The sequence below is a fragment of the Podarcis tiliguerta genome (assembly GCF_965153285.1).
Source record: "Podarcis tiliguerta genome assembly, chromosome: 6".
Taxonomy (NCBI): Eukaryota; Metazoa; Chordata; class Lepidosauria; order Squamata; family Lacertidae; genus Podarcis; species Podarcis tiliguerta.
In genome coordinates, this window is record NC_139539.1 from 39492864 (window position 1) to 39515077 (window position 22214).

The following is a 22214-nucleotide window of genomic DNA, read 5'->3' on the forward strand; positions in this document are numbered from 1 at the left end:
CTTTTTGTGTGTGCCTAAGGGCCATCTCCAAAAGTCAAAATTTAAAAGCATTACCCTTCCAAATGGCCTGAAAAGAACTATGGTGGACTGGTCTCAAATTAGAGGAAAACAAAAACAAAAATGGAGTGTTCCTCCCAATGTTCTTTTTATTGTACATTTATAATGATTTTTTTTTTTTTTGGCTCACGATACTATCAGAGGAGTCATCCACAATCCTGCTTTTAGTACTGTTTGCACCTGCAAGGATTTTGGGGCTGCCACACTGTTTCATTTCCAATCAGTGCATATCCTGTAAAATCCTGCTTATCCTGTAAATTTCTATACCACAAATGTTCTCGTTTGTTTTTGTTCCGATTTTGTTGCGCCACAACTTCTCCAGACAGCAATAATGTGGTAGCATTGGCCAAACATTGTGGCACGAACTAAAGCAGAATAAATCCACCACAAATTCACTGTTATTGTGGCAAAAACTCGTTGCAGATTCCCTCGCAATAAAACACCAGCCTGGAGGGTCCTGGGTGGCTTGCCTATCACCATCTATTGCAAAATGTTTTAATAAGCTTTATAAAAGCATGACTTGTCATTGGACACATATTTGGCCCATCAACATTATGGTGCCGTAAAGTGATCACTATACAAGGCAGAGAGGTTTTCTCCATAAGCAGCAGGAGCTTGAGTGGTCACTCTGCAAGATTTTTCAAAATGACAGTTCTTATTCCTTAACACTTCTCACTTCGGCCATACACAAGGACCAAAACAGACAAAGAAGAAACTGCATATTTAAAAGATGTAAGTTGCCTTTATTTTGATGCTCAAGTGAGCTCATTAGAAGAGATGGCCTTGAGTGATCTGTGTATGTGCATCACAGTAAAAATTGACTACATCTCTTTTTCATAGCTCAATGCAGAGGATGTAGAATTAATTGCCACTTTTGAGGAGGTCTTCTCTTTGTTTTCTTTCCATCTCTTTCATCTCATCCTTTTTTAAACCTGGAAGTAAGAAAGGAAGTGCTCTCCCCTGAACATCCCATCTTCAAAGCCCAACTTGTGGGAGTTCAAGAGCTGGTACAATGAGTCTCATTGTCCTTTGCTGATGTGGAGAAGCCATCAAGAAGACACAAAGGCAGGCTGGAGACACTGTCCGGTCCATCATGAAACCATAGAACAGGTCAACAAAAGCAACCCTCCAAAAGTCCAAACATTGGGAGTGGAGGGGTCCCTGCTGGACACTGAATGTGATGTATTGTCTAGGAGTGGCCAGCTATGTCAAAGGGATCAAACAAACCTGATTCTAAAGAGGGGAGTGTGGGGAGGGGGAGGCATATACACATAACATACGCACAAAAAAGCTGCTTATCTCCTTTTCCTATCTCATGGGCTTTGCTACCTGCTAACATTCGCTTCCCAGCAAGCCAATCAGACTCGAAGCTCAGCCCTTGACTGAAGTCACTTATATATATGACTCACTGGGCTCTGCTGAGCACAGAGCTCTTTCCTTGAGAGAAGCTTTCTGCCTCCTGTCACTTTCTGCAGCTCACTCACCTCCCAGAATCAGTCCCTTTCTCCTCTCCTTCAGAGCGAAGGTAAGCCTTATTCCCAACACAATTGTGCTCTTTGTTCAAGGTGGGCATAGGGAGGGGGGGTGAAGAGGGAGATTTTGCACTCCTGAGCTTACAAATACCACTGGGTGTGAACTTAAATATTATGAGATCTTATTTATTTATTTAAAAAAAACACACACAACCGTTTCCTTCTTTTTACAATGCAGATTTACCCAGGAATTGCTCAGCAATGATTTAGGAAGGAAAATATGGCAAGATGCATGTGTGTGAAAGTTCAGTCTTATAGAAGCAAAGTCCTTTCTATCCAGTGAGCACCCTGAAAATTTGCCTGATGGCAGAGGGGTGTATTCCTAAATTGTGATCAGTCAACTCCGCTCAACAAAAAGCCCTGGGTTTTTATACCTAAGCATTTCAAATAACAGGTCCTTGCTTCCAAATTCTTTTACAGCTTGAGCACTGAAGAGGAAGAGAGGTCAGGAGAAAACCCCCAGAGAGGGAACAATTTTTATATCCATACACATATTAATGAGGAAGAGGGATCCTTTCTTCATTTGAGGGTGACCGTTTGAGACTTGGAAGTTCCAAGGTCAAAGCTTTTACCTGCCACAGATAAGCAGATATGTAGGTTTTGAGTGTGACTTTTAAATGAACCCGTGCTTCTGCTTTTCCCCACATAAAAGAAAAAGAGATATTGTAGCTCTGCACATTCTTAGGTTTGGAGAAAATGGGAGTTGTCAGAAACTTGGCTGTTGTGCTAGCAGGTGCCAGACTGCAAGGGCAGAGAAGAGATTATCAGCTGGTCAGAACCCTTGGTGTCTCATTTGTTCATTTGCTCTGATTCAACAATTTAGATCCACAACTGGACCACCTTTCTGTTTGCACAAAGAGTGTTGTAATAAATGTATGTGTGCATGCAAGTGGTGGAGAAAGTCTAGTTACTCTTTTTGTCTACACACACACACACACGATAGGCACCAATAAACGTACAGTGCTGTTTCTGGGAAGGGGGATTCTCAGCTGCAACAACTTTCTGCTGAGTTTGTTCTTCTCTAGATTGGGGACACTGGGTTGTATCCCTTGTAATATCAACCTATAGGTCGCTGTAATTTACTTCTAATTTACCAAGGGCTTGTGCACTGGTGGTGTTTCATCTTGCGGCTGCTGTTCCAGGAGGCAATTTCTGCCATTTATCTCTAGGTAGTGGCAAGCCTGTTCCTAAGAAGTAGGTAGAAACAATTTCCTACTCAACTGGAGAGTAATTGTAGCCTCTCTCTGCTGTAATTGCAGTGGCAGCTTGCTACTTTCCTGGCTTTAATGAAGAGCAAAGAGCTCAAAAGGAGTAGCGAGAGAGGAACTACAAGTGATTTGGGCTTTGCCACCCCACATTTCTGGGTTTATCTAAAGGAGCATGGTGTGTATTCTCTTAATACAGGGAGAGAATGTGTCTTTCCCCCTACCTTCAGATAAGACACAGAACCCAAAGGGAGGAATTCCAACCCATATGCTAATGCTTTACATCCAAAGAAGTCCTAAGACTCAAGCAAGATGTGAGTAGGAAAGAGATGTGTGAATACATTCCTGCTTCTAGAAACAGTGGCGTAGCGTGGGGGGTGCAGGGGGGGCCGGCCGCACCGGCCGCAACATCTGGGGGGGGGGCGCTCGCACTCGCAGCTCTCTGCCCCTACCTGGCTCACTCACTCTCTCTCACTGCAGTGCTGGCTGTGCGAATCCGATCCGAGCCGCCAGGTCGCCGCCCACTGTGGAGGGGAGGGTGCCAGGCGTGCGGTGCGGTGCAGAGAGAGAGCGAGGGACTATCTGGGGGAGGGACAGTGGCGTAGCGGGGGGGGGGGCGCAAATTACTTGCCTTGCCCCAGGTGCTGACAACCCACGCTACGCCACTGTCTAGAAACTCTTACAAACAGCAGTTGCAAATTAAATTTGGGACTGCGGCATAGGAGTGGAGGACCATTTCCCCAAGGAAACTCCTCTTCAACTACTTTTCTTCTCCTGGCACAAACTACCATATATATGCACATGCCAGAAGAACATAGTGTTTGCACAAGCTGTGAGATGTGCGCAACAAGCACTACCTGATTAGCATGTTTGTTTAAAAGTGATGTAGGAGCTGAATGAATGACCTGGACAAGAGGGTGGTGGTGGCATAAAGCAGTAACGCAGCCATGTTTTGCGGTGTGGTCAACTGAGATCAAAGCATGCAGTGATACCATCAGTATGTACACAGAGGATTCAAAAGCAACTATACCTCAAACCACTCAATCACATTTTGCATTTTCACTAATTTGGCCTGTGTAGGTCACATTCAGTTTCCATCTCTGCTAGAATGAAACACATATTATATCAACGGGTTATGCTAACTATGGGACAGCAGTCTATTCTCTCTATTTCTGAATAGGAAAATGAAATATGTGAATACGCTGTAATGCCTAAACTATCTCATGATATAAATGCGATAAACAACACAAGCTTTTGCAATAAGTTTGTGCGAATTTGGTTTTAATTTACCGAACACTGGAAAAGTAAAGCATCTTCAGATATGGCACTGTGATAATTAGGCTGCTGTATTTAATTTTTTTTTTAAGTGTTACGGTTTATGATTGCCATACAGATACTTACATGCATTTAAATTATAAATATTGTTACATTTTCTAACAAAATAACTTGAAGGGGGTGGGAAATATATGTTTGGGGCTGAAATTATATAGTCTTAACCGACTTGAGCAAAACATGGGGAGTTTCAGATTGTCTACATTGTCATTGAGTTTTGGATGGAGACAATTTCATTATAAGATGTTTGGTTGTTGATAGGAAGCAGGGAATGTGAGGAGATGCTGCTGCAATAGCGATGCCCCTGGGCAGGATTAAAGAACCTTTTCAGCCTGAGGGCCACATTTCCTCACAGGAAAGCTTCTAGGGGCCACAAGGCAGTAGTGCATGTGGCCAGAATCGAACATGGGCAGAGCAACAGGTGGGAAACCTACCTGTGCATAACAGGCTACGTTCCATCTCTGCAAAAGTCAGAGGCTTTTGTCCCCACGCCTCTGTATCCAGACAAGCAAGAGGTTTTATCCCAGTTCAAGGACACTTTCCAGTCAGGCAAAAGTACTGGGGAGATGGGAGATGTCTGGGGAGTGTGGCCAAAGGGGAGCCGCAAGGGACAGCTACAGAGACCTGGAAGTTTCCATTCAGCCCCTGGGACTGAGGTTCCCCACTCCTGCCCTGGGGTTAAGCCTATCCAAGTGACGAAACAGTCTCATGGGCGGACAGAGTAGATGACCTGAACATGTTTGTTGTTCTCTAATGCTTCGTACTCCAGCAGTGAGGAGGGAGGGGGAGAGCAGGAAGGAGAGTTTGCATTAGAGCTCCCAGCAGGCAGTCTGCATAAGAGTGTTCTCAGGTGCAAAAGGAATGCCTCAGTCTGCAAACTTTCTAATTCCCTAAGACGTTTCATTGGCCCTGTGCTTTTTTTCAAAGGCCAATAGCAGTCGGAATGTCAGGGAAACATTTGGCAAGCAAGTGATAACTAGTTCAACTAGTTCAAGGAAATGTTATCAACCAGCCCTCTTTCTTTTCAGCCCACAGTTCTAAATATTCACTAGGAAGGAAGTCTCTGGATTTACTTCCAAATACATTCAGGATCCCTTGGACTGAAAACATTATTTCGTTTGTCACTCGTCCTCCAAAATTCTGAGATAGCATTTAGGGAGATCAGGGTTTCCCCTTGCTTGTTTGTCTGCTTCTGTCAAACGTGTACCTTATTATGACTATATGTGATTTGACCTCTGGATTTGACCTCCCCCATACCCTGAGCTTATCTATGGTGGTGGTGGCAGTGCTCTGATCTGTGGCAGGTGGCTGCAAATCAGCAGCCATTTTAATCACCCACAATGACCTGACATGGCATCCCTCTGGAGCATTGTGGGAAATTTAAGGTGGAAGCTTGGTAATACTGGTGCTGAGGCTGACACAGAGTTGGCATCAGTGTTGGTGGGCCCTGCTGGGTGTTGGCACCAGAACAACTGATGCCAGGCCTGACTAAGGCAGCTATTTATAGTTGAATGAACTTATAGACAAAGTATGCATAACAATGAAAAAGGCTTTGGTTGCTGTTTTAAAAGGAAGCTGCCTTGAACAGAGTCATGTCAATGGTCCACCTAGTTATCCACCAACTGGCAGCTGCCCTCCAGACCTTTCCCACCCCAGCCTGGAGACGCCAGGGATTAAACCTGGACCTTCTGAACACAAAGCAAGTGTTCCATCACTGATCTACAGCCCTTGCCTAGGAAGTAATGGGCATTTTTGTTATTATGAAGCCTCAAAAAGTAAGCACAAGCCCTTATAATACACTGCTTCCCTGGCAGGTAATCCGCAACATGCAAAAATAATGAATTCAGCCTTACTGAATATCTTCTTTCCATAGAACCTCTTTGTTTCTCTGTGTTGAAATCTAAACTGGCACCCCAGGTAAAACCATGAAAAGGCTTTGTCCATAAGGAAGCAGAGGTGGCAAGCATTTTGAAAGATCCACTGTACCTAAGCCCCGATTCACCTGAAGTTAGTTGTATGACTAAGTTCCATTGAAAACAACTAGAAACCTGTGATCAGTTATTTGGCTAGTAAATTGCAGCACCTATGTACACGCCCCTTCCCTGTTGACACCCAATCAGGGCGCACTGGGATGGTTTCTCTGTCCCGTCTCCTTTCTGTTACCTCTCTTGGGTGCCTCCTGTGCCCTTTCTCTATGATGCATGCACTGTTGTTGACAGGGTTTCAGTGCCACAAGAATGACAAAGTTAGGATGGAACCTGAACTCACATCATGACTAATGTTTGCAATGGTTTCATTGGGACTTTTGCTAGATTGGGATGATGTGATGTAAACTATTGATTCGGGTCTGAGAATAGTTCGGCACTGAGTGCTTATTTTAAAAAGAAAAGAAAAAGAGGATCAGCATCATATGAAAAAGGAAACACGGCAGTTACATCTGTAGTGTTAATTTAAAGCACTCTTATACCACTTTGATCTCATGGCTGCACCCACCCCCCAATCCTGGGAATTGTAGTTTGTTATGGATGCTTCAAATCATAATTCTCTGAGAGGTAAATGATGGTTCCCAGGATTCTTTAGGGAAAGTGGTATAAATGTGCTTTAAGGGGATGGTGTGAATATGGCCGGTGTTTCAAAGGTGAACAAAAATAAGGATTTAATGGTCCAAAGTGCTTGGAATATATTCTTCCTCAGCAGCAAGCAAGTGTACAATACTGTCGCATCAATAATGGCCATTCGTTTTGTTACAAAGTCTCTTAACTCTTCCCTTCAACCCAGTATTGGTGCTTTCTTTCCTTTTCCCTTTTGTTCCTGGTTTGGGACCTTCATTAGACATAATCTATTTTACTCATTTTTTAAAAAACCACTTCAATTGTTGGAACAGTCTCCTGTTTTTTTAAATTACAGTTATCTGGACATAGTCCAGAAAATTGGGAATTGCTTATGAGACGGTGCCCACACAAAATTAGAAATTAATTGCAAGCTTCAGTTGGTCACAAAGCATGGCAGAGGGCACAGTGTGGCGTATCTAAGTGTTCCTGATGAAGAATATCTTTAAAACACGCTTTGCTTTTCTGTGCACCTTGAGACTTCCATCTCTCTTTTTGCGTGAGTGGATGTGCTTAACTCAAAAGTGAAGGGAATACTTGGCGTTCCCTTTATTCGAAGGGCTTCTAGCTCTGATATTGACCACTGGCAGACTGTGTGGCATAGTGGTAAGAGTGATGGACGTGAACGGGGCAGACCCAGATTCAAATCTCTGCTTGGCCATGAAGCTCAGTGTGTGACTTTGGGCCAGGCGCTATCACTCAGGCTGGCGATAAAATGCGGGGGAGATCTCATCTGAGCTCCTTGGAGGGAAAGTGAGATATTGTCAAGTGAAATGAGTAAAGTTCCGGGTTCAACACCTGCCTTCTTCTTTCAAAGCAGGGATGGGGAGCATGGGGCCCTACAGGTTGCTGTTGGATTGCAATTCCCACAGTCTCTGATCACATAGGCTATTCTGGGTGGGGTTGGTTGGAGCTGGAGGCCAGCAGCATCTGGATGGGGTCCCCATCCCTGATCCAGAGGATCTCAGCCCAAGGGGGCTGTGGAAAAGCCCTGCTAGTTTCTTCTGCCAGTCAGCATAGATAATATTGGGATAGATAAGCCAAAAGAATGACTTGATATAAAGTAGATATGCTCTCTAGGTTCCACATCATTCGTGTGTGTGTGTGTGTGTGTGTTCTAGTTTATTTATTAGATTTTTATACCGGCCTTCACCAAAAATGGTCATGGGACAATTTACAAACAAACAAACAAAGAATACAAGCATAACACAGAATAACCAAAATCTTTAAAATAATTATCACAGATTACATAAATATCATAAAACACCATAAATGTGAGTTAACCCACCAGCCACTGAAAATTCAGCAGAAAAGATGGTTTTTGAACCCTGTATCTGGAAGAATACAAAGCTGGAACGAATCTCTCCAGATAAGAGTTAGGAATAAAGGGCATCCACTGATCCAATAATTTGAAAAGTCCCAAGAATTTTTACTTTGGCACAGGCAAATTTTCTACACAACGAATGAAATCTCAGGTTGTATGAAGAAGTTCATAGTCTTGGACTCCAGAAGGTGGGAAGGAATAAGCGTCTCTATTTTAACTCAATTGCTTCAGGCTCTTTGCTTGTAGTAGCTGCCAGGTGCCTAGAGTCCTCATTCTGATTGCCAAGTGCGTAGTTAGTTTGGTTTGAAACTTATGTGAAGTGGTACATTAAACATTGGCACAGGCTCAGCAGCAGTGAAGAGTGCAGGGCCTGTGAATGGCTGCTGGCTACTTCTTTCACTTTAAAGGACCATCTGCCTATGAAAATCATCTAGAAATGCTCCCAAATATTTAATTTAAGCAAAAGAAAACATTGACATTCAGCTAGAGAGTCAAGAGGGTTGGTGAAAAACAGGGAGCTTTATTTTGGTATATTACTTTGGGAGGGGAATTTAAGAGCATTTTAAAAGGCATGCAGAGGATAGAGAAAGGAAAATTAAAATGGGAAAACACACCTTTATATATTTTTTCCTAACTCTCTCAGAGAGAGAGGGAGAATTACTTTGTCGCTTGCTGCTTTTTTATAATACCATTTTAAATTTCATTGCTATTGTTGTTTTATCTGCATATTTTCTAACTATATCTGTATATACCCCAAAAAAGTAATGTTATTGGCCCATAAGAAAAAAAAAATCCATATACCTTTATGAGGTCAACAAAAATGTCACAAAATATCCATCATATTCTCCAGAACTGAGTGTAAGCAACACAAGGAAGGGTGAAAAAAGGTTGGCTGATGATATTCATGCAAGGCATTCGTGTCTCCATCTGGTTAGAGTCTTAAGATGGGAGTGTGAGAGGAGGCAGAGGACATTTCTCAAAGGTTCCTTCAGGTGCTCTCAGGATGCACCCAGGGCCCTTGGGGAGGAGAAACCCATAATGGCAGATTCCCCATAACTGGAAATGCACAAAGCAGCTGTTATTCAGGTCTGACTCCATTTTTAGGTGAAACACACAGGTTTGTTGGTAGGTGAAGAGCAGAAATAAAAAGAAACTAGGCAGTATTTATATTAACAATGGTAGAGCTTAAATTGAGGTGGTTGTGCTAGATTGTTTTTAAAAGAGTAAATAGAAGCCAAATGGCTTACCAAGCAGTTGGAGGGAATGTCCCCTCAGAGAATAAAGTCCCAGATTCAGGTAACAGAAGATCCGCTTCCTCTAGGCTAGGCTTCCTCAACCTCAGCCCTCCAGATGTTTTGAGACTACAATTCCCATCATCCCTGACCACTGGTCCTGCTAGCTAGGAATCATGGAAGTTGTAGGCCAAAAACATCTGGAGGGCTGAGGTTGAGGAAACCTGCTCTAGGCTAAGATCCTGCTGCTGTATCGAGCTAAATGTGGTGTTTTCCAAGTCAAACAAAAAGTAAAGGTAGCCATTTTGGCCCACGAGAAAAACACTACCACCCAGTCAACCTAAACATATCACAACCTGAAATCTGTGTGCCATCAATTAGCACCTCATTTGAACATCTACTCCTTCCTCCCACACCTTGCACTCTGGTACAAAAGGCATGGGCTTGTCAAAAGAGGCCATGACATTTCAAGCTCCTTAACTACCTCATATTGTACAGAGCCTAGCACAATGCTTCCTGATGCTGACTGAGACCTCTAGATGGCACTAGAAAGCAGCAGCATGGGGCAGAGCATATTAACAATGTCCCTGAAGAATCCTGGCCATTCTCTCAAGTGACCAACCAGGTGTCTATGTGAAGTCTGCAAGCAGGACCTAAGCACACACACACACCCCTGTGCACTTGTGATTCCCAGCAACTAGCAGTCAGGGGTTTATGGTCTCTGGCTCTGAAGCTAGTACATGTTTATGACTGGCACTTCTCCAGGAACTGAGTAGGATTGCCCAGATCAGGTTATGTTGCTTGATGCCTCCATCTTGCCGAATTCTGCCATTGGAAGAGTCATTAATTAAAATAACACCACTTGCTCCAGGGAGATACAAGAGAATTACTTCTTGCACTCAAGAGCATCCAATACCAATTAATTGCTCCTGAACAAAATGGATCCTAATGAGTAGCAGAGGGATGGGGGCTTGGGGGCCCCTGGAGTGTGTGCTTATAATTGGAGTGGGGACTGAAATTCCCATTAGTGATTGTTCATTCAGAGCTCGTGATAGCTTAATCCATAGTCCATAAATCAGGGACAAAAAGGCATGGTCTGTTATTACATACATGGAAGCTGGCAAAACCCTAACATTTGAACAACTGACATGACACACTATAGTTGTTGTTGTTTAGGCATTTGTATGGTGTTTTTCTTATATGCTCAAAGTATGTGTGCCGTGTCAGTCACCTTTACAAGAGGGATGGGGAACTCCACAGGATCAGATCAAAGGCCCATCTAGTCCAGCGTCCTCTGTGACCAACAAGATGCCTCAAAGAAACCCACATACCTATAGTATTGCCTGCAGCAAATTATTAGAGTTATTTATTTACTAAAAGGGCTCAATCAAAGGCATCAAATAAGCAATTGGCTTGTTAAGAATGCCAGGTGTTTGTTATTTAAAAAAATATCCCAGTTCTTGCCTAAAGCATGAAAGAGATGGTCAAGAATCTGCACTCATTCAGACCCAGGTCCATGAAGTAAAAGTGAAGGGGTGGGAACGGGTGGCCATGTGTTCTGTTTTGCGGAATGCAGTCCTCTATCTGAAGGGCTGCCTGGGCCAAGTATATATTAAATAATCCTAAGAAGGGACAGCAGGGGACTGGAAGTTGCCCATCAACTGCCTGCTCAGCAGACTGTGTGCGCCAAGTTATCTGAACAGGTCAAATTATGGCCTGCCAAAGTTATGATTAGTCAGTACCAGCCAGGAACGTCAATGTGACTTTCATTTCCCCCCCGTAAAATGTGGCTCGCGCCTGTACAGGATGTGGAGGGTTCAACAATTATACTAGCAAGGCAGTGGGAAATTTGAGCAGGCATGTAGCCTTACCCTGCAGGATGTAGCTGTACAAGACACTAAAAGCGCCCCTGAGTTTCTTGTGTACATGAACATGATTGGAATGGAAAGTAGAGCAGACTGTAGAAGAATGCCATTGAGAAATCAAATGTTCAGTGTAGATCTTAGAGTTGCATAATGGTCCCAGAAAATGCAAAACAGGACTGAATGATCTTGTGTGAAAATGCCCTTTGTCTCAGATGACTTTTAGTGCTGGGGATTGTTAAAGGATTGTAGATCTGAAATTATGGATTGATTTGCCTCCTAGTTTCAGAGAAAAGCTTGAGTACAGACAGATTGGTCCTGTGAATGTTTACTTACAATGAGTCCCACTGCGTTAATTGGGGCATTAAATCTGCCTAGGATTGCAGCCATTGTCTCCTGAGGCACAAGATCTAGAATGCAAATACTTCTCCTGCCTCCCAACATGCTTCTTTCAAAATGCTCATGATTCATTTACATCACACATACGATTATATGGTTCTGCAGTGCTGCATAAGTTTTGCATTCTGAAGGCGTATGACATTAATAGTACTTCACCTGTTCTATCCTCCTGAAGTAAAACACTTCAGCTATTAACTTGTGTATCTCTACATTCTCCTGTTGTCTATACTAGCTAATTTATTCTCATAGAGTTTTATGGGCACTGTGACAGACTGCAGAATCAATTTAACTACCTCTGCCTCACCCTCTTTTGAGGCTGAATTGAACATCTTGCAGCCATAGAGTGTCCTGCCTAACTGTGATGTGCAATTCTGAAAATTTGAACTTTGATCTCCTTTCTTACCTAACCCTTCCCCTTGGAAACTTCAGCTGGTGCTCAATTCAGGAGCCAGGTTGCTCACCAGGGCAAGACGATTTGAGCATATTACACCAATCCTGGTCTGACCAATTAGTTACCAGGCCCAATTCAAAGTGCTGGTTTTGACCTATACACCCTTAAACAGCTCAGGACCACAATGCCTCAAGGACCGTCCCTTTCCATATGAACCTACCCGAACCCTGAGATCATCTTCTGAGGCCCTCCTTCGTGTGCCTCCTCCTCGAGAGGTCCGGAGGGAGGCACACGAGAACGGGCCTTCTCTGCAGTGGCTCCCCATCTGTGGAATGCTCTCCCCAGGGAAGTTCGCCTGGCGCCTTCATTATACACCTTTAGGCACCAGGCAAAAATGTTCCTTTTCAACCACGCCTTTGGGCGGTGATCTGATTTACATCCTATGCCATTTTAAAATGTGTTTTTTGTTTTTGTTTGCGGGGGGGGGTAATGGGTTGTTTTTATTTTTATTAGGTATTTTGTGGTTTTATATCTTGATTTTATTCTGTGAACCACCCTGAGACCCCCGGGGTATAGGACAGTATATAAATTCCATAAATCATCATCATCATCTTTCCTAGCCTGTAACCCCTTGCTGGCATTCAGGAAGGTGACAGTTGATAACTGCTGTCTGCTGTCATTTAACTTGAGTTTTGCTGTTCTTTCATTCCAAACAATTCTGGGCACAATTCCCAAGATTCCCTAAAACTAAGTAGTGATCCCTTAACCACGTTGCTTAACCTAGAAATCAGCATGCAGTAATTATTGCAACTCAGCACATAGAGCTAGAAAGGGCTCTCCATGGGAATCAAGGTAGAAAAGCAGAGGACTAAAAGGTTGCCTTGTGAGGAACATCATCATAGGGTCATTTCTTCAAATTCTGTGCAACAATATTTGACACTATCAAAGGTCACTGCTTTCCCCCCACTATGAGCCCCAGAACAAATGCACATGCTGTGGTGAGGTACACTGTCCTTCATGATCGTAATATGTCCAATATGCTGTATTTGAGTCTGTTTAATCTCCAGTTTACACTCACCTGATCTTTCCCCCCTGAATTTTGCGTATGAAGTGCCTCATTCATGGTCAAACACAAAGCCTCTTTCCCCCACTTTTAAGTAATAACTGAAAGAGAGGCTCACATTTCACTTCCATTTAGTTAGTATGTATTTTTAAGCATAATCCCAGTTTGAGATCAAGGACCTCCATGTTTAATCAAAGTTTTCTCCAGGAGAAATAGTACCAAGTTTCCTAGAAATCCTACCCTCTTCCTGCTCCTTATTACTAGCAGAGATGAGGGACCATCTTTTACCTGTTATCTCTATACTCTCTCTTAATGCTTTACAAGTTATTCCCTTGCTCTTCTCAAGACTTGGTTTTCCAGATAGCTCAGCTTTCATGATCTGATCCTAAACTCTATGAAAGTTGAGCTCTAATTACAGACAATGAGTTGCACACAACAACTAGTTGTCCTAGCTGTGCATCCCCATCTGCAGCAAATATACATCCAATCAAGTCGGTAGGTCCTGCATGAGCATCTATGAGCCTCACCTGGATATAGGAGGAGTCTGCTATTCAGGGCCGGTTCTAGTTTTGAGCAGACCATGGAGTAAAGTGCCCTTGATGGTCCATTTCCTCCATCCATAGACCAGCAATGGGGAGCAACAGCAGTCAAAACTCCGTTCAGAGCACTGGCTGGCTGAGTCTGTATAGGTTGAGACCATAAGCACAAACCAGGTCTCATTCCCAAACTAAACTATTTGTTTTTACAATACACAGGAAAATGTCAGGGCAGCTAACTTACATTATAAGGGTAATAACTTGTGCAATGTTACTGAAATTTGTCCCTTCTTATTGGGCCAGGATTGTTCCAACCTCTGGGGAAATTTTGCAGGCCCAAGTGCTTCTATTGGCACCAGCGATAGGGGCTGATCTTGGGAGTGTTGGGAGGGCAGTGACCAGAAGGGCTGGTGCCTACATCACCTCTCTCTCCCCCCCCCCCCCTCAATTCCAAATGCTTAAAAGTATTGATGACACAGATCCTGGCTGAGAAGCTGATGGGTTGATGTACTGCCCTACAGTTTATTTACTCAAAGCTCTCTTTCCAGTGTTGGTGAAGCTGTAACAAGAGAGGGAGCCTCATGCATGTGATGAGCCTACTAGGTTTTGGCAAAGCATTTTTGATGTTGTTTCTAATATTATAGTTAAATCATTGGACCCAAACCCTGCCCACGCCCTACTGTCACTAGATGACATTCTAACCCTCTCCCTCACTGGCACCCTTATACATAAGGACCTAAGTGCCATGTTGTTTACCTCTGTCCATTTAGAGACCACCTTCCCTTGGAAAGACCTCAAAGGTCCATCTCTGATGGGATGGAAAGGGAAAGTCTGGGATCTGTCTCTTTCCAAATATCAGATTTCATTCTCAAACTCACCACAGGATATAACACAACGCAGAAGGGTTGTTAGAGGCAAAACTAAGCACAGTCGTTTTGATAAGGTATGGTCTCCACATATCAGCTATGTAAATGGAAGTGACGTTAATGTTAGACCTCTAGCCACTCATGCTTACTTATGGAAAGGCTATGTCATGGGTAGTTGAAGTCTTGGCACTGTATTCAATGATTCAATTATTTGACAGTGTCCTTGCTCAACTTTCTTCTTATATATGACTGGTATAAGAATGCAGCTCTACAGATTTTGTTGAAATTGAGCAATGTTATTTTACTATCAAATTAATATTATGTTGTTGTTGCTGTTGTTACTATTATGGCTGGCAACCCCTGTGCTAAGGCATTCTGGCTTTCCTCTTAAAGCAGGGGTCACCCACCTCTCTTGGCCCATGGCCACATTTGCAAGCCTGAGAAACTGCGGTGGGCACCCCACACACTCCACAATAAAGCAAGAATTGCGATGTGTTCTGTTGGCTACACTAGAATGCTTACTTCAAGACTAATTTCAGCAGAAGGGAGCCTGTTGGCACCAGGGAAGGCCTGTGCAGGTACATTGATGGCCATGTGCAAAACACAACCATATTAATTTCCCGCAGTGTCCCTGGCACAATAGGAAAGGCTTATCTCTTTTGTTATGGCCCATTTCTGAGAAATAATTGCATAGTTCTTTGTCACCATGGTGCAAAGGTGATTGACCCCTTTTCAGCCACATTCCATTCTGGGCAACCTTCCAAGGCTCGCGTGCAAGTGGTGAGGAGAGCCAGAGGCAAGAATGGGCAGAGCAATGAACGTAAATCTTCCCTTTGTACACTAGACTAGCTTGTCCAGTATGAGGCATTAACACTCAGGGAGTGTGTGAAGCAGCGCCAGTAAGGGATGTGGCCAATGAGAGGATACCGTCTGGGGAGACAGGCCTTGAAGGCCACATTTGGCCCCCAGGCCTGAGTTTCCCTGCTTGTGCCACAAAAACCTTTCATTCTAATGTTCAGAGTCTCTGTTGGACTTCTTCGGCTCACAACCAGAGCCCTTTTCAGATGGCACTATGGAGAAATGGACACACATAGGCAGAGAGGCAGCAACATGGCAAACAATTCTGCCTCCTACCTGTGCACATTCATTTTGAAATCTGAAATGAAAGTGTAGTAGCTGGGGCAGAAGGCTGCCACCGCGATGCCACCTCCCCGCTATGTGTTACACGTCTCCACACCTGAAAAGGTCTCAAGAGTTGCTTTTGCCTTCTGCCTCGTGCCTTCTTTTCTAAGGCTCTCAGCTCTTGAGTTCTGAAATCAGAAAAGTTTCCACTTGTGTTTGATCTAGGGCAAGGCCATCGATAACGCCATCTCAAAAACTTGACTCTTGCTGATGTTGACATCATTGGCCTGTTTGTTTTAGGTGGAATTTTAATCATGGGACTTCTTTTGTCCTTCTGACTCTTGCCTTCCCTCAACCCTCCTTGCTTTGTTCCTGATTTGTGAGAGTGTCTGCTAGCACTTTCGCTCAGCAGGAAAGATATAAAGAGAAAAGGCTCAACACACCCAAGCCTGTAACAATAAAACCACAGCATGCTGTTCAGAAAGTTGAAATAAATACTGGAATAAGAAACCGGAGAGGGTGCCTGTGTGTCAGATGGAGAGGGGAGAAATACACTTTCATCAGAGTTCAATTCCTGACCATATCCTTGATGAAGTTTCTGAATCAAGCTTTGAAAATCTGGGAATCTAAGGCTGCAAATTCATGTGCACCAACTTGGGAAGAAGTCACACTGAGTTTAGTCACATTTTCTTTGGTGTAGCAGGGATCAAGCTGTAAAGAAAGGATGGAGAAACTGCATTTGTCCAAGCGCAGCTCAAATTCCTTACACTAGTGGAACTGTTAAATTTACCCAATGTACCCTAATATAATGCATTTCTGTATGTCATTTTCACTAATATTGGATTGTTTTGCACATTTTACTCCTGTATGTGCATTTTCGTACACATTACTTGACTGGAGAATTACATTGCTTGTGTATTGTTTCAGGAAGTACATTTGAAGTAGATTTACCTTTAAATATGAACTGAATCCAATTTCTCTCCCATCCCTACTAAGGAGAAACTTGCCATGTAATGACATGACATCAGATATCTTTTATCACGCTATCAATGAATCTTTGGCGATCGCTCATTGCCGAGTAAGATTGTCTTCCATGAACACGGTCTTAACAGTGAGTCTGTAAGTGACTGTGGAGGCCAATTCTGGATCCACACATCCTTCCACAGTGGGGACATTGGTTTCCGGGCGGGAGTTGATCATGGTGAGGGTTTGCCAAGCATGCTTTCCTCTTAAAACATTTTTCCCTTTTGTCCTGCGTTCGAGTGTCTTCAAAGGCCATGACACCTTCAGTAAATGCTGTTCTCCAATTGGAGCATTTGCAGGCCAGTGTCTCCCAATTGTCAATGTTTATACTACTTTTTAAAGATTTGTCTTGAGAGAGTCTTTATACCAGGGGTCAGCAACCTAAGGCCCATGGGCCAGAAGCGGCCCATGGAGATCGTTTGACCGGCCCACAAGCCGCCTCCGAACCAAGCTGCCCGCTCGCACGCTGCATTAAACTGGCGCAGCGCAGGCACTTGCTTCCACGGCCGGAAATCTCATCTGCACACGCGCAGATGCCAAAAATCATGGGTGCGTGTGCTGACACACATGCACAATCCGGCCCACAGAGGGATCTCTGTGGGACCGATCCAGCCCAGGCAAGATAAACCTTGCTGACACCTGCTTTATATCTCTTTTGTTGACTACCAGCATTACACTTTCCATTTTTAAGTTTGGAATAGAGTAGTTGCTTTGGAAGATGATCAGGCATCCGAGCAACATCCAGTGAAGTTGATGTTGAAGAATCATTGCTTTGACACTGGTGATCTTTGCTTCTTCCAGTACACTGGCATTAGTTCGTCCATCTTCCCAAGTGATATCTAAAACTTTTCGGAGACACTGTTGATGGAATCTTTTGAGGAGTTGGAGATGGCATTTATAAGTGGTCCATGTTTCACAAGCATACAGTAAGGTTCATAGTACAATAGCTTTGTAAACAAGCATTTTGGTTTCCCTCGAATGTCCTGGTGCTCAAATACTCTGCGCTTCAATTGAGAGAAAGCTGTACTCGCAGAGCTCAGGCAATGCTCGATTTCGGCATCAGTGTTGGTCCTTGTCGAAAGATAACTGTCCAGGTAGGAGAAGTGATTGACACTTTCCAACGTTACACCATTGAGTTGGATTTGTGCCGCTGTGGTGGGATTGTTTTGTGCTTGTTGGTATACTTGATTTAGACCACTGGTCTATCTAGCCAAGTTATTTTTGTCAGTGATGGCTCAATGGAATGAGGACAGCTCAATGGAATGGGGTAGTTCAGTGGAGACTACCATTTTATGCTGCCAAGCACCACCATATGGTTCTGGGACCTGGAACCCTTTCCAGTGAACACCAGAAAGAGCCAGAGGAGAAATAGAAGGAGTGTTAACTCAGCATCATGCAGATGCACAACTGCTGATTGGTAGCTGCATCCAGCATGGGCCAACATCTATGCTGAACCCTGCTACCCACTTGGTATCTGAATAGTGGCTCTGCTACTGCTTCTTTTATCCTTCCACCAGGCAGTAGTGTTCTGTGATTGACAGAAGTAGTCTCTAGCAAAATGCCTCAGAAGGCACCACTGTTGTCGACTCTGATTGATGTTCCCCAGGGTCTAAAGCTGAGATCTTAACTGGCTTTACTACTTAAGATACCTTAATCGGTGATGTTAGGGATTGGATCTTGGGCCTCACAAACCTTGTGTTCTATCATATGTACTATCTCTCCCCCCCCCCCCCGCAATATACTATTAGATCCTCAGCAGTGACCTCCATGAGCTCCATAGGTAGGATAACAAAGGTGAAGAAAACCATAATAGTAATATCACCTCACAGGAAATGTTGGTAGTGATTGTCATATTTAACTAGTACTTAAATGACTCATTCCTACTGGTTAGTGTCTAGGATGTTCAGGAATTTTTCAGCCCAGCTTTCCAGTCAGTGTGGCTAGGAATTGGCCTTTAAAAAACTGGCATCTCCAACCTGCTTGGGATCATTAAAGTTTCCATGACATGTTGGATTTGATTGTTGTGCTGATTTCCTGACTCTGTTTCCATTGGGATAATTATTTAGCTAGCTGACCTATATTCCTCAGCAGAGTCACCTCTCTGAGGCATCCATTACTTCCTGCTCTGCTCTACCAGGCACTGTTACAATAATCAAAGCTTCATCCCCAGGCAAGGTTACATCTTAAGAGGGAACAAGTATAGGCCACCATCCTGGTAACTGCTTGGAAAAGGAACACATAAAACATTTTTTTCAGGGCAGTCCTCACCTACTATTGCTATGGGAGCCAATAAATTGAAGCTCAGTCTAAACAAGAGTGAGGTGTTGTTGGTGAATGGTTTCTCTGACTGGATAAGTCATTTACAGCCTGTTCTACATGGGACTGCACTCCACTTGAACATGCAAGCTCATAGCAAAGCCACGCAGCTCCCCCACTCGCTGGGGTGCCCCTGAGAGGCCAGCGCCCTGGCGCAACGAACCACTAAGCCCTATGGGAAAGACGGCTCTGTGTGGGGGTGCCTTTGAGGACAGTTTTGAAACTGGTGTGCAATGCCACTGGCAAGCATCTGACCTTGGGAATGAACAGTCTGGACACATAACACCAGTCTTGGCACAATTGCACTGGCTAAATGTTTTCAGGCACAATTCAAAGTATTGTTTTAACCTATAAAGCCTATAACCTATAAACGCGGGTGGCGCTGTGGGTTAAAGCCTCAGTGCCTAGGGCTTGCCGATCGAAAGGTCGGCGGTTCGAATCCCCGCGGTGGGGTGCGCTCCCACTGTTCGGTCCCAGCGCCTGCCAACCTAGCAGTTCGAAAGCACCCCTGGGTACAAGTAGATAAATAGGGACCGCTTACTAGTGGGAAGGTAAACGGTGTTTCCGTGTGCGGCTCTGGCTCGCCAGAGCAGCGATGTCACGCTGGCCACGTGACCCGGAAGTGTCTTCGGACAGCGCTGGCCCCCGGCCTCTTTGAGTGAGATGGGCGCACAACCCTAGAGTCTGTCAAGACTGGCCCGTACGGGCACGGGTACCTTTACCTTTACCTTTACAAAGCCTTCTATGGCTCAGAACCCCAGTATCTGGCAGACTGAGGCAGTGGTTGCTGGGGACAGTGCTGACCATTCCTCCTTAACTCCCCTGGCTGTTGCTTTCTGTTGGAGGATAGAGCTGTGTGTATCATTCAGCCCACCCTGCACCCTGTGAGCTAACCTACTGCTCAGGTGTGAGTAGAGGGTACTATCCCATCCCCAGGGTAGAAGCAACTTTCATTTGTTAGGGCCTCAGGCAGCAAAATATCCTGGGTAAGTCCATGTAGCACATGTTTAAAAGTTACAAACAGTGAGAGCATGATGGAGACGAGTTATCCCATTGACACATGCAGGCTTACATTTCACACTGTACAGTGGTCCCTTGGTTGTCAAACTTAATCCATTTTGGGAGTCTGTTCGACTCTCGGAACCGTTTGAAAACCAAGGCGTGGCTTCCGATTGGCTGGAGGAGCTTCCTGCACTCAATCAGAAGCTGCGTAAGCTGCGTCTGATGTTTGGCTTCCAAAAAAGTTTGCAAACCAGAACACTTACTTCCAGGTTTGCGGCATTCAGGAGCCAATTTTTTGGGGAGCCAAGCCGTTCAACAACCAAGTGCCACTGCATTCACTGCTGGACTTGGTGTGTTACGTGGGAGTGAGGAGGGAAGTATGGCATTTTCCTAACAAAATACTTTGGTTTCTTAACCTACCTCTCAGGGTTGTTGTGGGGGTGGATTGAGGAATGGAAGAACCACACATGCCACCTTTGAGCTCCTCGGAGAAAAGCGTGGGATATAAATGCATTAAATAAATACATAATACCTTGAAGTGGGAAATAGCACATCTCCTCTCGTGAGGCAATGCATATATTTGCGCTAAAGGTTCAACATCTATCTCTCAGGGCATATGTGCAAATTACCCAGCTAGAGCGCCAGCAAAGAGTGTATTGCACTCAAACAAGACAGTTGCAATTTGGGAGGTTCGCATCATGACTCCAGGGGAGGGAACGAGGATTGATCAAGTGCGGAAACTATCACTCCTTGAAGCTGTAGCAAATATTCAAATGGAAATCAAATAAAATTTCCCAAGCTGGGGCCGATTTGTTTATTGCGTTTCCACCCGACCCTTTGCCTGGGGAGCTCAGTATGGTGCACATGGAGGCTACTGCATTTTACATCCCCACCACCCTGTGAGATTAGGGTTGGACAACATGGCACCCATCTGATGTTAAAGCAGTGACTCATATCAGTCCTCCCCAGCATGACCCATAGTCAGAGATGCTGGGAGTTATAGTCTAACAACATCTGGATAGGCCCACATGGGCCTAACCCTGGGTTAAGAGATAGTGATTTGCTCAAGACCACCCATGAAACATCACAGATGATCAGAGATCTGAACCCAGTTGCCTCTGACCCAAACCAAAAGCACTATCCATTTCATTGCTTTGCCTCTCCATTATATAACCAGCCAATAGTTCCTTCTCAACTTCAGAAAGCATATTAGTAGGGCAATGCTTGAAGTGGGGAGGGACTCCTTTTCTGGCAGACCTAACATCATTCTTTTCACGCGAACATAACAGAGTCAGGCCTAACCACTCCACTTCCTTTTCCCTCCGACTTAAGGCCACTGGTCCAGCAAATAAAGTTGGAAGGCTCAAAGCATAGAACCGCAAGACAGGTTTGTGTAACATTTGCATAGCCCAGAGCACCTTGTAGCTTGCACAGATGATAGTTAACAATCTGGGTTATCAAACAGGGTTAGGCAACTTCTGTGCTTTAAAAGAGCACAATACCACACTTTTAAAATGCACCCACGACCTATCTGGCAAGTTCACTTTTAGATACAGTGGTACCTCAGGTTAAGTACTTAATTTGTTCTGAAGGTCTGTTCTTAACCTGAAACTGTTCTTAACCTGAAGCACCACTTTAGCTAATGGGGCCTCCCTCTGCCACCGCACGATTTCTGTTCTCATCCTGAAGCAAAAGTTCTTAACCCGAGGTAATATTTCTAGGTTAGCGGGGTCTGTAACCTGAAGCGTATGTAACCTGAAGCGTATGTAACCTGAGGTACCACTGTATATGGGACCCAAAAGTATTGAAGGACCTGCAATTTAAAACGAGCATCTTGAATTGTGTCTGGACTGGAAGACATAGTGGTCAAGCACAGTAGCTCAATGGAAAGAGCACATGCTCTGCATGTGGAAGTTCCTGGGTTCAGTCCCCAGCATATCCAGTAAAGATTGGGAAATACTTTGTATCTGGACCCCTAGAGAGCTATTGTTAGTCAGTGTAGACAGTTCTGAGCTAGATGAGCCAATGGTCTGATTGAGTCTCCTATGTTTCTAAGTAGAGGACCAGCTTGATCTGATTTTTGTCCTCCCTTTGGACCTCTGCATTCCAGGGCAGCTGCAGCCTCTTCTAAATCCAGGAGCCTTTTACGCATGCTCCAGGCGGAGACGTGGAGCCCAGCAAGTGGGCCTGATCCATGAGTAACCCTTTGTTACATTCTCATGAGAAAGGATCTGCGGTGTGAATTCTGAAATGAGTGACAAGGGCAAAATTCCTCTATTGACAGAAATGATTACTTACCCATTTTATAAAGTTTTAGCAGAAACTTGTCTCCCCCCCTGGCAA

The 22214-nt window shown here is 44.3% G+C and overlaps 1 protein-coding gene across 1 annotated transcript in view; it reads left to right on the forward strand.

Moving 5' to 3' along the window:
* The first annotated feature begins 1465 nt into the window (after positions 1–1465).
* Positions 1466–22214, forward strand: part of SLC26A9 (solute carrier family 26 member 9) — a 56965-nt gene continuing 36216 nt past the window's right edge. The window contains exon 1 of the mRNA XM_083444324.1: positions 1466–1582. The gene's annotated coding sequence lies outside the window, so the exon portion shown is untranslated. The remainder of the gene's footprint in view (positions 1583–22214) is intronic.